The sequence below is a fragment of the Aythya ferina genome (genome assembly GCF_964211825.1).
Source record: "Aythya ferina genome assembly, chromosome: 2".
Lineage (NCBI taxonomy): Eukaryota > Metazoa > Chordata > Aves > Anseriformes > Anatidae > Aythya > Aythya ferina.
This window is the reverse complement of record NC_140297.1, coordinates 20,528,973-20,541,774: the sequence shown is the minus strand read 5'-3', so window position 1 is coordinate 20,541,774 and position 12,802 is coordinate 20,528,973. Positions and strand designations below refer to the sequence as shown.

The following is a 12,802-nucleotide window of genomic DNA, read 5'->3' as shown; positions in this document are numbered from 1 at the left end:
TCAAAAGGCAAAAATCTCTAGATGTGAGGGGAATTTCACAGAATCACAGAATGGCTGAGATTGGAAGGGACCTCTGGAGGCCACATGGTCCAACCCCCCTGCTCTATCAGGGATAGATTGGAACACCTAGAGAAGGTTGCCCAGGACCATGTCCAGGTGGCTTTTACAGATGTCCAAGGAGTGAGACTCTACAAACTCTCTGTGTCAGTGGTCCATCACCTGCACAGTAAAGAAGTGCTTCCTGGTGTTTAGATGGGACCTCAGCCTCTTTTCCAGGGACTGGACACCACTGAAAATAGCTAGGCTCCATCTTCTTTACACACTGCCTATACACATTGATAAGATCCCCCCTGAGCCTTCCTTTTTCCAACTGAGCAGTCCCAACTCTCTCAGCATCTCCTTGTAGGAAAGGTGTTCTTATTTCTTGATCATCTTGGTAGCCCTCTATTGCACTCTTTCCAGTATGTCCACATCTCTGTTGTACTGGGGGGCCCACAACTGGCTACAGTACTACAGGTGCAGTCGCACTAATGCTAAGTACAAAGTAAGGATTCCCTCTCTTGACCTGCTGATGATATTTTGTTAATACGTTGCCTAATGTGGCCAAGAATACCATTAGCCTTCGTAGTGGTAAAGGTGCATTGCTGACTCATGTTCAACTTGGTGAACTTTGCAGCTTCTTTGCAGCTGGATTGCCCCCAGCATGTACTGGTTGAGGAACCTAGTTGTTCCTCCCCAGGTGCAGGACATGACACTTCTTGTTGAACTTCATGAGATTCCTGGCAGCCCAAACAAGGTTGGCAGGAATTTTCTTGTTCTGCAGTTTCTGGTTCACCTTTTTTTTAAAAAAAAAGTGGAATAAAAAGAAAAGACAGATTTTCTCATTTCCTTTAATGTTAAATTTTGTGCATATGCTGGATAAAGTGGTGCTTGGGCAAAGCTAACAAGTTGTGTGCAAATGTCAATGAGCCCAGAAGAAAAAAAAAAAAAAAAGAGTGATAATTGAAACCTTGGTCAATTTGCAGAGTGCATTTAAGCAGCATAATAAACCTGAGTTAAAACATATACTAAATGAAAGTACTGTTTTTGCTTTTGAACCAAAAAGAGAGAGTGTGAAAAAGAGAGCATTATCTTTCCTTCAGCTGAGTAGAATGCCTTTGACACAAGAAAAATTATACTGTTTTCCCAAACTGGTATAAAACAAAAATTGGTCCCCATGTGTTTGTCCATCCTCATCTTTCCAAATGTGTTTAGTAGGTGATATCTTGGGACAGTCAGGTAGTTAATATATTCACTTCATTAGCCTGGAACAGCACATGGAAGACAAATTCAGGTCTTACTAAATTAATTGAAAACCATCATTAACTTCAATGAAACCAGTGCTTGGCACCTCAGAGTAAATTGTAAATAGAGCAGCAGCTGCAAATCCAAATTTGTGTCTTCAGATTGCACACAGATTTGAGTCTATTTTGTAATTTAAAGAAGCCCTGTAAAATCCAAGGGGATAGGTATATCTACTATATAGATGTATCACTCCAACATTGGCGCTGGGTGGCCCTCTATTCTAGTCAGGTAATGTTCTGGTTAGTTGAAGAAACAGCAGAGCCCCTCACACTCTGATCTTGAAGAGTCATATTGTGTAGCTGAAATATTTCACACTAAACTAAATCCTCTGTGTATGTCATTGTTCTGTGTTACCTTACTCTGTGCTTATTATACTCCAGTTAATCACCTCAAGAAAACACCCTACCAATACAATAAAGGCCTCTTCAAACAATTATCTTTCATCCACCACAGTCAGCAGTTATTTGGAAACTTGAAGTAGCTTTTGTCCTCACTTGTATGTCTGCTAATAACAATAACAAAATAACTGCTGACTTCACATAAAGTAAAATAAAGTATTTAAGACTTCCCAAATGCTGGATTCCTGTTGTAGATGTTAAAGATGTTGTTTTACCTCTGTTCTATTATGTTCTATAATCGACAACAGATAAGCATTAAGGCAGATGTCACTACTTGGTGCAGTTAGTTACGCATGTGTTTCCTAGTTCTTTGCCTTCACATGCAATGTAGTATGCAGTCTTGGGAAGTGCATGCAGCAGTGTGTTTGCTTTCTGTTTCATTAAACTTGGCAGTCATGCTGGCACTTAGAGAGCAAACTATATGATCAGTACTAGAGCCCACTTTTAGCGCTGTTCTTGCAGAAGAGCCTGCTTTAGAAGCAGAATTGCTCCTGGAGAATGGTCTACTGATATTGAGATGAATGAAGAAATTGTACTGCCCACCTTTTGTTTCAGTCAGGTACACACAGAATATATTTATGGAGTAGAAGCTGTTCACAGCAGAGTTAATCTGGCAAATTAGTGCCTGCGTTATACTGTCTAGGTATGAAATTCCTGTATAAAAAGCTTTATTAGAGTTGTCATGTTCAAACAGGCATTGCATTCTCTCCTGTGAAATAGTGAGGCATAAAGGGGAATATATCCCATGGTTCTCAGTGCTGCATTCAGCTGCATGACTTCAATTTAATTATTTCTTATTATATAGCGGAAGAGCTATTCTACTCTTCCACACCCTAGCAGATGTGATTTTAGCTCATCAGCGCAGTCAAGCCATTTCCTTCCAATCTGTAAAGCTCTGGATTTCTGTCTGCAGCCTGTCTTCCCACCAGTAAAGTGAATGTCAGTGTTAAACACTATTTTGGTGAACACTGCCTATACTGCTTCACACTGATCATACATGTACAGGTTACTGTATGGTGTCAGAAGCATAAACTTTGAGTCTAGAAGCAAAAAAAGCCTTTTAAACACTAGCAATTATGCTGCCATTTCTGGGGCTGTTGCAAGCTCTGATGATAAAGGGCAAACAAAGGACTATGAAACACTTAAATAACAAGAAAGTGCCCCTTTGGTTACCAGGGCATGACCCAGAAGGTTTGAAAGTGGGTTATATGCCTCTATCTTTGATATGAATATATACTGAGAAAATCACCATGACATGGAGTACAGCTCTGGTGTATTACAGGAGTTTGCATTTGAGACTCAGTTTTATATATTCTAATTTTCAAGTTTTATTAAGCCCTTGGGTTTGAAATAGCTATTTTCTTTATTCTCTCTCAAACACATCTCCTCTGAGGGACTGAACAGGAAAAAACTTTATTAAAAGTCAAAATGACAGACAAATCACAGAAGGTAAAGCCTTCAGTGCAGTGCACATGTACATGATCCTGCATTGACATTGTAGCTGTGGATGGACAAAAGCAGAACAGGGTTTGAGGGGTTGTCCTGCTTCTCCCTGAACCACAATTGTCCCAGGGCTGCGAGGATTGCTAGCAGCAAGGGAAGCCAGCCTAGCAGGCTGGGTCCTGAGCAGGGCAAGCATCTGCAGTGCTGTGTCCCACTGCCTCCTGGCTGCTGTGTTCAAGCAGCTGTCCTTAAACTGCAGTGTCAATGGCAGTCCTGCTTCGTTATCACCCATTCTAGCTCACAGTAGTTTGTTATTATTATCCTGCCTGTGTTAAGCATGGTTTTTGTTGCAGCCTCTGGTGCCTTTTACTTGCAAAGTCCTTCAGTTCTTCTCAGACTTTCTTTATTTTTATGCTTTTGAAGAGACACTCGTATCCTGCAAATACAACATTTCCTGTATAAGAAATGACACAAAAGAGAAATGTCTTTTCTTTGACTTGCTCAAAAAGAAACAGATTTACCCTCATAATGACTTCCATAACTTTCTCTATTTCTCCTTCTCTTTCTTCTGAACTTTTAGTTAGTAAGATTGTACTGTGACTGATATAAAAGCCAACATAATACAATAAAAAAGGGATATTAGGTACCTTGATATATAGCCTGAAGAAGTCAAGGTCCTCCTTTAAGGCTGTGGTGGCAATAGAAAACAGGAACTTGCTGGGAGACCCTTGAGCAAAAACTGCAGTAAAAGGTCATCTGTCTATGCCATCATGTTCTTCATCTTGTGGTGTGTTTTTACCAGGTAAAAACAGAAGGGGCTATTAAGCTGCAAGGAGAAAATGGAAAACCTGCTCTGCTCAGAGTTCCTGCTTTATCAGATGATCTCTTGCATCATTACCCAACCAAAATTAAGTCCAGGATAAACAGGATGTCAAAATAAAATGCTGCAGCATGCAAGCATTACAGATGTCTGTGCAATCCATGGCATTCTTCCAGGAGCAGGACATGGACCTAAGAATATTATGGTTTTAAGAACACCTCAGTGGTCCTTGTGCCTAAAATCACTATCACTCCAGGGCTGATACTGGGGCAGAATTATCAGTAAATTTCTCCTCCATTGGTTCCTAGTTTCTTCTTTGATATTCTTTCTTGAAACAGCAATTAGTGCTGGCAGTATTAGTGGAGAACTTCCCTTGTTCATAACATGTCCTTTGGGCACAAAGATAAGAGGCAGCAATCTCACTTGCAAGGTTGCATTCTTGTTTTGAGAGGAAAGCATGGATTAGCGGGTTTGGTTTTTGGTTGGTTGGTTGGTTGGTTTTGTTTGTTTGGGTTTGTTTGCCTATTTGTTTGTTTTTAGAGTGAGAAATTTACGTAATTTTCTCTTGTAGAGATATTTTGAAGAGATACCTGTAACATGTAGCCTCACATCTGAGTCATATAAGGGATTTACTTGACTCTCATAATCCAGTTCATAAAGATACCCTTATTTCAGCAATCAAAGTAAGTAAAATGCTTTAGAAAATACTGGTGCTATGAAACCATCATGGGCAACTAGTTTATTACCAACAGTTCAATGTATTTAATCTCGTAATGTGTATTTAATCTCGTAATATATATTTAATCTTCAGTCATCTGCATTTAGAAATTAAGATTTACAGAATTTGGCAGAAAATTCTATATAGATGTTGACAGCACTATGCTGACAGAGTCCTGCCAGCTTACCTGCAGGACTGAGCTTCACAGTCTGAGTTGGCTTGATATCATCTCCAGATAAAATTGGGAATAAAAATGCAGAATTGATATATAGGGAAAAAATAATCTGGATGATAAAACCTGGAAAATACTTTGTATCATCTCTGGATTTTTTTGGTGTTTGTTTGGTTTTAGCTCTATAGTTTCTATAAACATTTTATTGGAAAGGAAGAGATTATCTGCTTATTCCCCGGAGTGCTAAGGAAGTTGCCAAATATTCATTAGAACTTTGTCTTCAGGTTGTCTTTCCTTTTGATGAAGTATGTTTTTTGTTTTTTGTTTTTTGTTTTGCTTGTTTGTTTGTTTGTCTGTTTGTTTTCCTCTCTCTCTCTCTCTCTCTCTCTTTTTTTTTTTTTTTTTTTTAATTTTAGATCTATCCAACCAACTGATATTCTACTCTTGGTCAAGTTTGGCTCTGTCTTTTATACTATTTGCATTGTTGTTGTAGCTGTGTATACAGCACACATGAGTGAATATTGAGCTGATAAATATCCAGAGATTTGCCATGTGTTTTTATTATTCAGGCTTGTGGATGCATCATGGGAGAGTGAAGGTTATGTACTTCATGCTTTGACTATCTGCATTTTCAAATGCTGAAGTACAAGCCTAATTTGAAAACTAGACAGGATGACAGGATGTAGATAAAATGTTTCCCTTATATTATCCAAAATCAGTTTGTTCTTTTCCTTTCTTTCCCTCCCCCCCCCCCACTAATGTAAGAATAAAATAATGACTGATGCCATTAGTCTCAATGCATGTCCAAGAATCCTCACATTTTTTACAGTACATGTGTTACTGTTGGTACAAATTCATGCTAAGTATAAGAAAATCTTGTATTCTGATACTCTCAGTATCCTTCATTCTTATTTTCCAAGGCATAAAATGCCTCCTAACAGCTTCACCCTTCCACCAGCCAAGAGGCACTAATCCATATCAGTCAACTGTTTTCCACCCCAATATTGCATAAGGAAAAAACATAGCAATTTGCCTGTGTCCACCAAGCAAATGATTGACAACAGGTAGAAAATGGGTTTAGAGTTACTTCAGGATTATATACAACTGTCTATTAGAACAACAATTTCCTTGCAAAATTGGAAATGATAACAAAGTGCTTGGTAGAGTTTATGGAATTTTGACTCTTTGCTTTTAAGGTAACAAAATCCCTATATTAATTTGTCAGTCTTTTTGGTGTATTACTCCTAATGGCCTAACTGCATTTTAAATACATTTGAGCTATAAGTCTGCAATGGTAGTTGTTGTGGTAAAACTCCTCTTATACTTCTGGAATACTAGTGAGTAAATCTCATGCTGATACTCTGCATGTACCAAATTTTCCCTCTGCTGTGCCATATCTTCTTTTTTTTTTTTTTTTCTACTTCTGCATTTTACAACACTGGAGGAGTTAATTTATAAATGTAATTATATTTTTTGACACTTGTAGAATTCACAGAATCACTGAAGTCACACTGAAGATTAATAACATAATTACTGGTAAAGCTTGCTTAGCTTGCTGAAGAGGTTTTGCATCCTGGAGAATACTGTTTGAAACATTTTCTAAAACACAGCTGAGCAACTAATTTTTAACCTGAAATATTTTCCCATACACTTTTGAGCTAATTTAACAGCCAGTCAATTTACACTAATCTAGATTAATTGCTTTTACCAAAGGAGGTAGAAAATATTTTAAAATAGGGAAAATATTACTTGATAAAATTCAGCTAACAGACATTAGGCCCTGTTTTCTCAGTATATAAAAATAATTATATAACAAATAAAGACAGCCAAACCTCTACCTTTCATGAGGAAGAAAATATGCATAAAAGTGGATACAAATAATGAAAAGGAGATTTACTAAAAGTTATTTTTTCTTGTCCTACTACATAACTTAAATATGTTTATAATTTCCTTATATCAAACCAAAACCTAAAACACTTATTTTTTTTGTTTGTTTGTTTGTTGGTTGCTTTTTATTGTGCCTGTTTGCATCCTTTCCATTTTGCAAAGGAAATGGTATGTACATGACTATCCTTATACTCAGGTCTCCTTTCAAGAAGCTGAAATTAGCTGCTTGGTTTTGTGTATTGTTTTCAGTGATTTATTCATATAAATCTAAAATTTAAAGGAATATTAACAAGTTATTACACTGTAAAATGTTTGCAATGGGTAGTTTATATATGAAAGGAATTAGCCCTGCAGTTCTGTTTGAACCTTTGCTTTTTTTGAAGCAGAGCGCAAAGCTGTTCTATGAAAGCCTTCTATGAGAGTCATTGGTCTTGTCCTGCAGGCCTCTGTGGTGCAGATAGCATAAATCTCACTCTGATTTATGGAAATACAACTGAAATTACTGACTATATTAGTCATTAACTCTTCTATATTAGAATATACAGTACTGTTTTCAAGGTGATTACTTTTCTGTTCTTCATTCTGGTAGAGTTTTTCAAAGTTCAGTTAAACAATTTATGTTTTTAAACTGTGTGTCTATCTCTGTCTAGCTGTGTTTTAAATCTTTTTTTTTTTTTTTTTCCATTTCACAATACTTGGCAAATGAAAATAAGGAAGTCATCCATATGTTTGTTATAGCCTTTTTCATTAGTTGTGTTTTTTAACTCAGAGCTGCAATGTGTAGGTGCAAATATGTTTAAGTTCTAATTTGAACTAAATACATATAGATATGACATCCACATTAATAGCATGGCTTTCTGAATTCTGAGAAAGTTTCCAAACAGTAGACAAAGACGGGAGCAGTAGGTAAATCCACATTAAGGAGCTAGAATACATCAAGAGTAAGTCTCTGGAGAAAGTCATCAATATGAATCTCCGCAAGAAGTTTTGGATGAAGTTTGCAGCCTTCATCCTGGGATCTGGCATTACCTGAGCAACTATATAAATTTGATGGCTCAGTCCCACTCCTGAATTTTATAACCTTGACCCAAATTTATCTCTATCAATATTTGTATTCATATTTCTTACTTCAGGGACTGAGAAAGGACCCCCCAATTTGTCAGAAACTCATGTGTACCTTTAGAGACTACAGAAGCTTAACAAGGAAATTGTTTTCATCCAAGCAGAAGAGCATGATGTTAATCTACAAACAAATAAATAAATAGGCAGAAATCACACTTCAAAGAAGAAAAGATTACGTTAAGTACAATTCTAGATGGTACTTTATTTGCAAGTTCTTCCTTAGTTGCTCCAAAGTTTTGCTTGGCTAACAGAGACCCCTAAACCAGTTTCTTTCACCCTAGACTGGTATGTGCAAAACTGTAGGTCAAGAGAAGGTTTTAAACACTTTGGAACAGATTATGATTCTTTGCTGGATTGTAAGTGGACTGCTTTTTTTGCTTGTTTCTGCTGCAATAGCTTTACTGCTTGGTGTGAAAGCCATAAGACAAAAGAGAGATTTCTGCAGAATTGTAGATCTGTCTTGTTCTAAAATAAATAAATAAATAAATAATCTTTGTAAAAAAAATAAAAAAAAATAAAGTAGGAGGGGAGAAACAAAACTCTAAATATGCTAGGAAAAATCTCTGTGTGTATCTGCATTTTCATTGTGATTTTCAAACAGCAGATAATGCTTTTGCTTTAACATGTTAAGTAATATGTCAAATAAAAACAAAACAGCTGACATTTAGATTATTATAAAATGTCTGTTTGGATGCAGTTATTATACTTGTCTGGTGAGAAAACAACTCTCACATCTGAATGCTTATATATACTTTCACAGTTCTGAAGGTTTCTGTGGGCACAGGTGCAGGCAGTGTCCCTGTGCCACCTGGTCCATGTCTTCTCCATGCTTGCTGAGGTGACCTGCTGGGTGCAGTCTTGCAGGTCAGGCTTCCTGTAATGTGAAAAGCAAAACTCTGTGGTTTCCCCCTGAAAGGGTGGGAGCACAGGGAAAACTTTCACAGGGATCCAGATAGGAGGTCTTGAAAGGCCTCCTGGAAGGCCTCATTTACCTTATTAAGAGTTGACCCAGAGCCTGCCAAAATCCAGAGTTTGAGTCTGTTTTTAAATCTGTGTGAGTGTCTTCTTGATTGAAAGTGTAACTGGTATAGTATCAATGCACTTTGTTAAGCTAAATAACAGAAACAAAAGTAAATGCAACAATTTCTTTTTCTGGAAGTTTTTGTTTTGTTTTGTTTTGTTTTGTTTTGTTTGTTTCTAGTTTCTAATTAAAATGTTTAGTTTTCAGAAACTTCCTTATTTGTGTTCTGCAGTTATACTGCTGAGTAAGAAACAGGGGGTCTTTGACAAGAACTGAGTACATTAGTTTTAGCTAACTGAATCTGAAAAGCAGAGCACGTGGTCTTTTGGCCTTGTTCTGAGAGCAACTCAGCCAGCATTTTGGACAGAAAGCTCTCTGAATATCAGGCCCAGGAAAAAAATGTCACAGATTATTAGAAATGGGATAGATGGGAGCAGGCTTTACTGGAAACATTGGCTAAGCTTACGTCGTAATTGCTATGCTGAAGCAGTAAACAGCTGCTGATCCTGTGATCTTTCTGGTGAAAAACAAGCATTTGTTGTAGTTATTTTTCAGATCTATGTTGTTGTTTGCATGGCATTTCAAGTGTCCTGCTTGGTATTTATATTATTAGCTCAGTGTTCTACATTACAATAAATGTGTTTACTTATTACAGAAGTACTGACCCTTAAAACATCTGCTTCTCAGCTGAACATCCACGGCTCAGTGGGTGTGGGTAGCTTCTGTTAGCCACTCTTTCATAATATTTTGCAGTCTTTGGCAAGCACTTTGAGTCAGATTCTGACCTCAGATGCACTCCTGTACAATGGGAATAGCTGCACTTGAGTCAACAGCATTCTTCTAGTTTTATGTCAGTGCTAACTGAGGTCAGAGGATGTCGCAGTGAGTGGGCCACAATCTAATTTTTGCCCAGTGGAGTTCTTTACTCAAAAGACATAAACCGGTGGCTTCAGACTGATGTCAAAGTAGCTCATACTTTTCTAGAGACTGATAGCAAACAATATGGCAGAAGGTAAATCAAGTTATCTTGAGGAAAAAATGGTTCTGTGTCTATCAACATCAGCATGAGAGACTCAAACACAGCCTCAAGGTTTTGGAAGAGTGATGGCTGGCTGAGCCTGCCTTTCAGTCCTGTGCTATCTCTGGCCTCTACCAAATCCCAATAAATAGCTCAGAATTCCTCCACCTTAAGGAGAGGAGGAAAGGTCTTCAATTGTTTCATAACCTGCGGGATAGACTGGGGACACCTCTTATCATAATTTCATACACTGGGGAGAAGACTATATCGAAATCTCTGTGGTTGTTCTAAGAAATAGGGAAACGATTATTTAAGTGCTTTGGCATCTTAGTGAAAAGTTACAATTTTCTTCCTTCCTCTTATTTCCAACCTTTTCTTAGGTGAGTATTTTTCAGCCTGGTATCCCTTTTCCCATCCCAAGCAATTTGTCCATGGTTTCTGATCCATGGCTTCTCTGCCCTTCATGCCTGCAGTCCTTCTCTTCCATCACCATCCACCTGTTCCAAGGCCAGGGAAAGAGCAGCCCCACCTAAAGCCTGCCCCTCTCCTGGTTTGCTGCTGCCTCCTCTGCCACTAGGCCATGTGAGAGGGGGAAGATGTTCAGAATTCAGAAAACACAACATTAGCAGGAAAAATGTCATCAGTATTCTACTGGTTGTGATTAGATGTGATTAAAATATTGTGAGGAATCACTCATCCTCTGCAGCTTATTTCAGAGCACAGCCTTTAGCACATCCTTAACTCTTTATTAAGTAAGAGGAAGGATGGGATGGATGGTCTTTTTCTTCCATGCTTGCAGGGCATCTACCACCCTGGGCCTTGTCAACAGCAAAGGAACTTAGCCATTACGATCCTACAAGCAAGTAAATAATAACACCAAGCAACCCTAGTCCATGCAGGTTGATATCAGCTGGAATTCTATAGTGGAAAGGGTCCAAAAGTGAAGATGTGGTATGAACTTAATATACACAGCATCCCCTAAAGGTTTGTACTGCAGCTTACAGACAGGTTAATTGAACAGGCCTTTTCCATAATTGTCCGCCTTTACGGATACCATCTAGTAATCACTATCATAACAATACAAGCTGGAATTCACTTGTAAGATGAGTCATGGCTTAAACAATATTGGTGATATATTTTGGAAAATAAGTCTTACTCTAAAATAGGGAAATATATTGCAAAACTGTTTAGCAGCATATCCTTTGTAGATTGCTGGGAAAATTAAGCAATTCTGCATTTCAATTCATTGCTTTATCACTACCAAAATCTGTTTATTTCCCAACTGTGTTTTATTACCCCTTTTAAATGGATTATACTATTACATTTTTCTAGTACATAGATTAGATTTTGACAACACTGTTTACATTAACAGAATGGGCTCTCCTGGAGAACTTCAGGTTGTACAAAGTGTTTAAGCTAGATAACGACTTTCCAAATCTAAATGCAGTGAAAGTTGGCCTGTGCAATATATGGAAACCTCTTGATATGGTTAATTTGATGTAAAAGTAAACCATATCCACACCTTGAATGAAACCACTTGCTAATGAAAAGTAATCAATGTTTCATCTGCAGCTTCTTTTTGATGTGGATGATAGTTTTGATATTTCCAGGCTGTAGTGTTTAGTATGCTTCCTTGCATAAAGGAGGAAAACTCTTGATAAAGCTATTCTGATGTTGATGTCCTGTTGAGACTGGTGATAGAGCATGGAGAATGCAGCAACAGATGGCATAGCCCCACACGAGGTCACTAAGCTGTGGAAATACAAAACTGCCAATCTTGAAATTGAAAACAGGTGGCAAAAATTTCACTTGGAGACTTGGCATCTGTAAGTAATCAGTTACTGTAAGAGCCTTGGTCAGGCACAAATTAACTTCATTGCTGATTGCATTTTCTATAAGTAAAGGAGAAAGCAGCTGTATTTATTTAGAATCACAATACAGGGTAGAACTACACATAAAGTATTTGGAACCATTTCAGTTGAGAGGGTAGGGGGACATTAGCTTTTTTTCTGTTTCTTTTTCTTTTTTTTTTTTCCCCTAGTATTTTGGTAGAGAAAACATGTTTTACAACAGCTACTGGGACCAAGGATTCTTCTTAGTGTTTTCAGTCTGTTTCTCACAATTTCTATATTGCTTCCCACTTCTAAAATTTATAAATAAGTAAAAAAACACAGGACATCTGCATTTGATTTGGGGAGATTTAATTTCCAATAAGGAACTACAAAAGTCTTTTTGACTACAACTGAACTATAGTAACGGGGCATGTTGTGTTATTGAACTTTGTTGTTTCAGGCAAACCCTCCTCCTTCCCACAAATAGTAGCTGCTGAACTGAAAATGAAGGTACCTTACTGTGACCCCACTGATGACTTTCCTACCAATTATGGGGACTTTCACAGCAGGCAGTGTGTCAGTGGGAGCTGTTCTGAGTAAATAAAGATTAACTGGGTTACTTGTATGTCAAATAGAAGTTTTGAACAGTTTCAAAACACGTGGACAGAATTTGTTAATAAGTTGGCATTGTAACAGAAATTATTGTATTGGCAGTCAGCCTACCCAAAATGTACATGTATACATAATGCACAAAGGGAGAAATAATATTTTGTTGTTGATCACGTAGAATATTCCAAGTTTAAAGGATTTCAAGTTTGTCAGGGGAAGAAAAATGGTTTTGTCCAAGGTGTAAATTAATCCAGTAATGTTAGAGCCAGAGTAACCTTCAGAACTACAGTATTCAAGAGAATTTAAAAATAGGTGAGGTGATCTCCTCAACCTGATGTGTATGAGGTATATACATTTGTGAGAAGGTAGCAGTACCTGTTTCCAGTAATGTGAGAGTCAATTACAGCTGAGTTCAACT

General features: G+C 37.6%; 1 protein-coding gene across 2 annotated transcripts in view; it reads left to right on the top strand.

Moving 5' to 3' along the window:
- PLXDC2 (plexin domain containing 2) overlaps positions 1–12,802 on the top strand; it is a 269,513-nt gene that overhangs the window by 94,840 nt on the left and 161,871 nt on the right. The gene's annotated exons all lie outside the window — the stretch shown is intronic.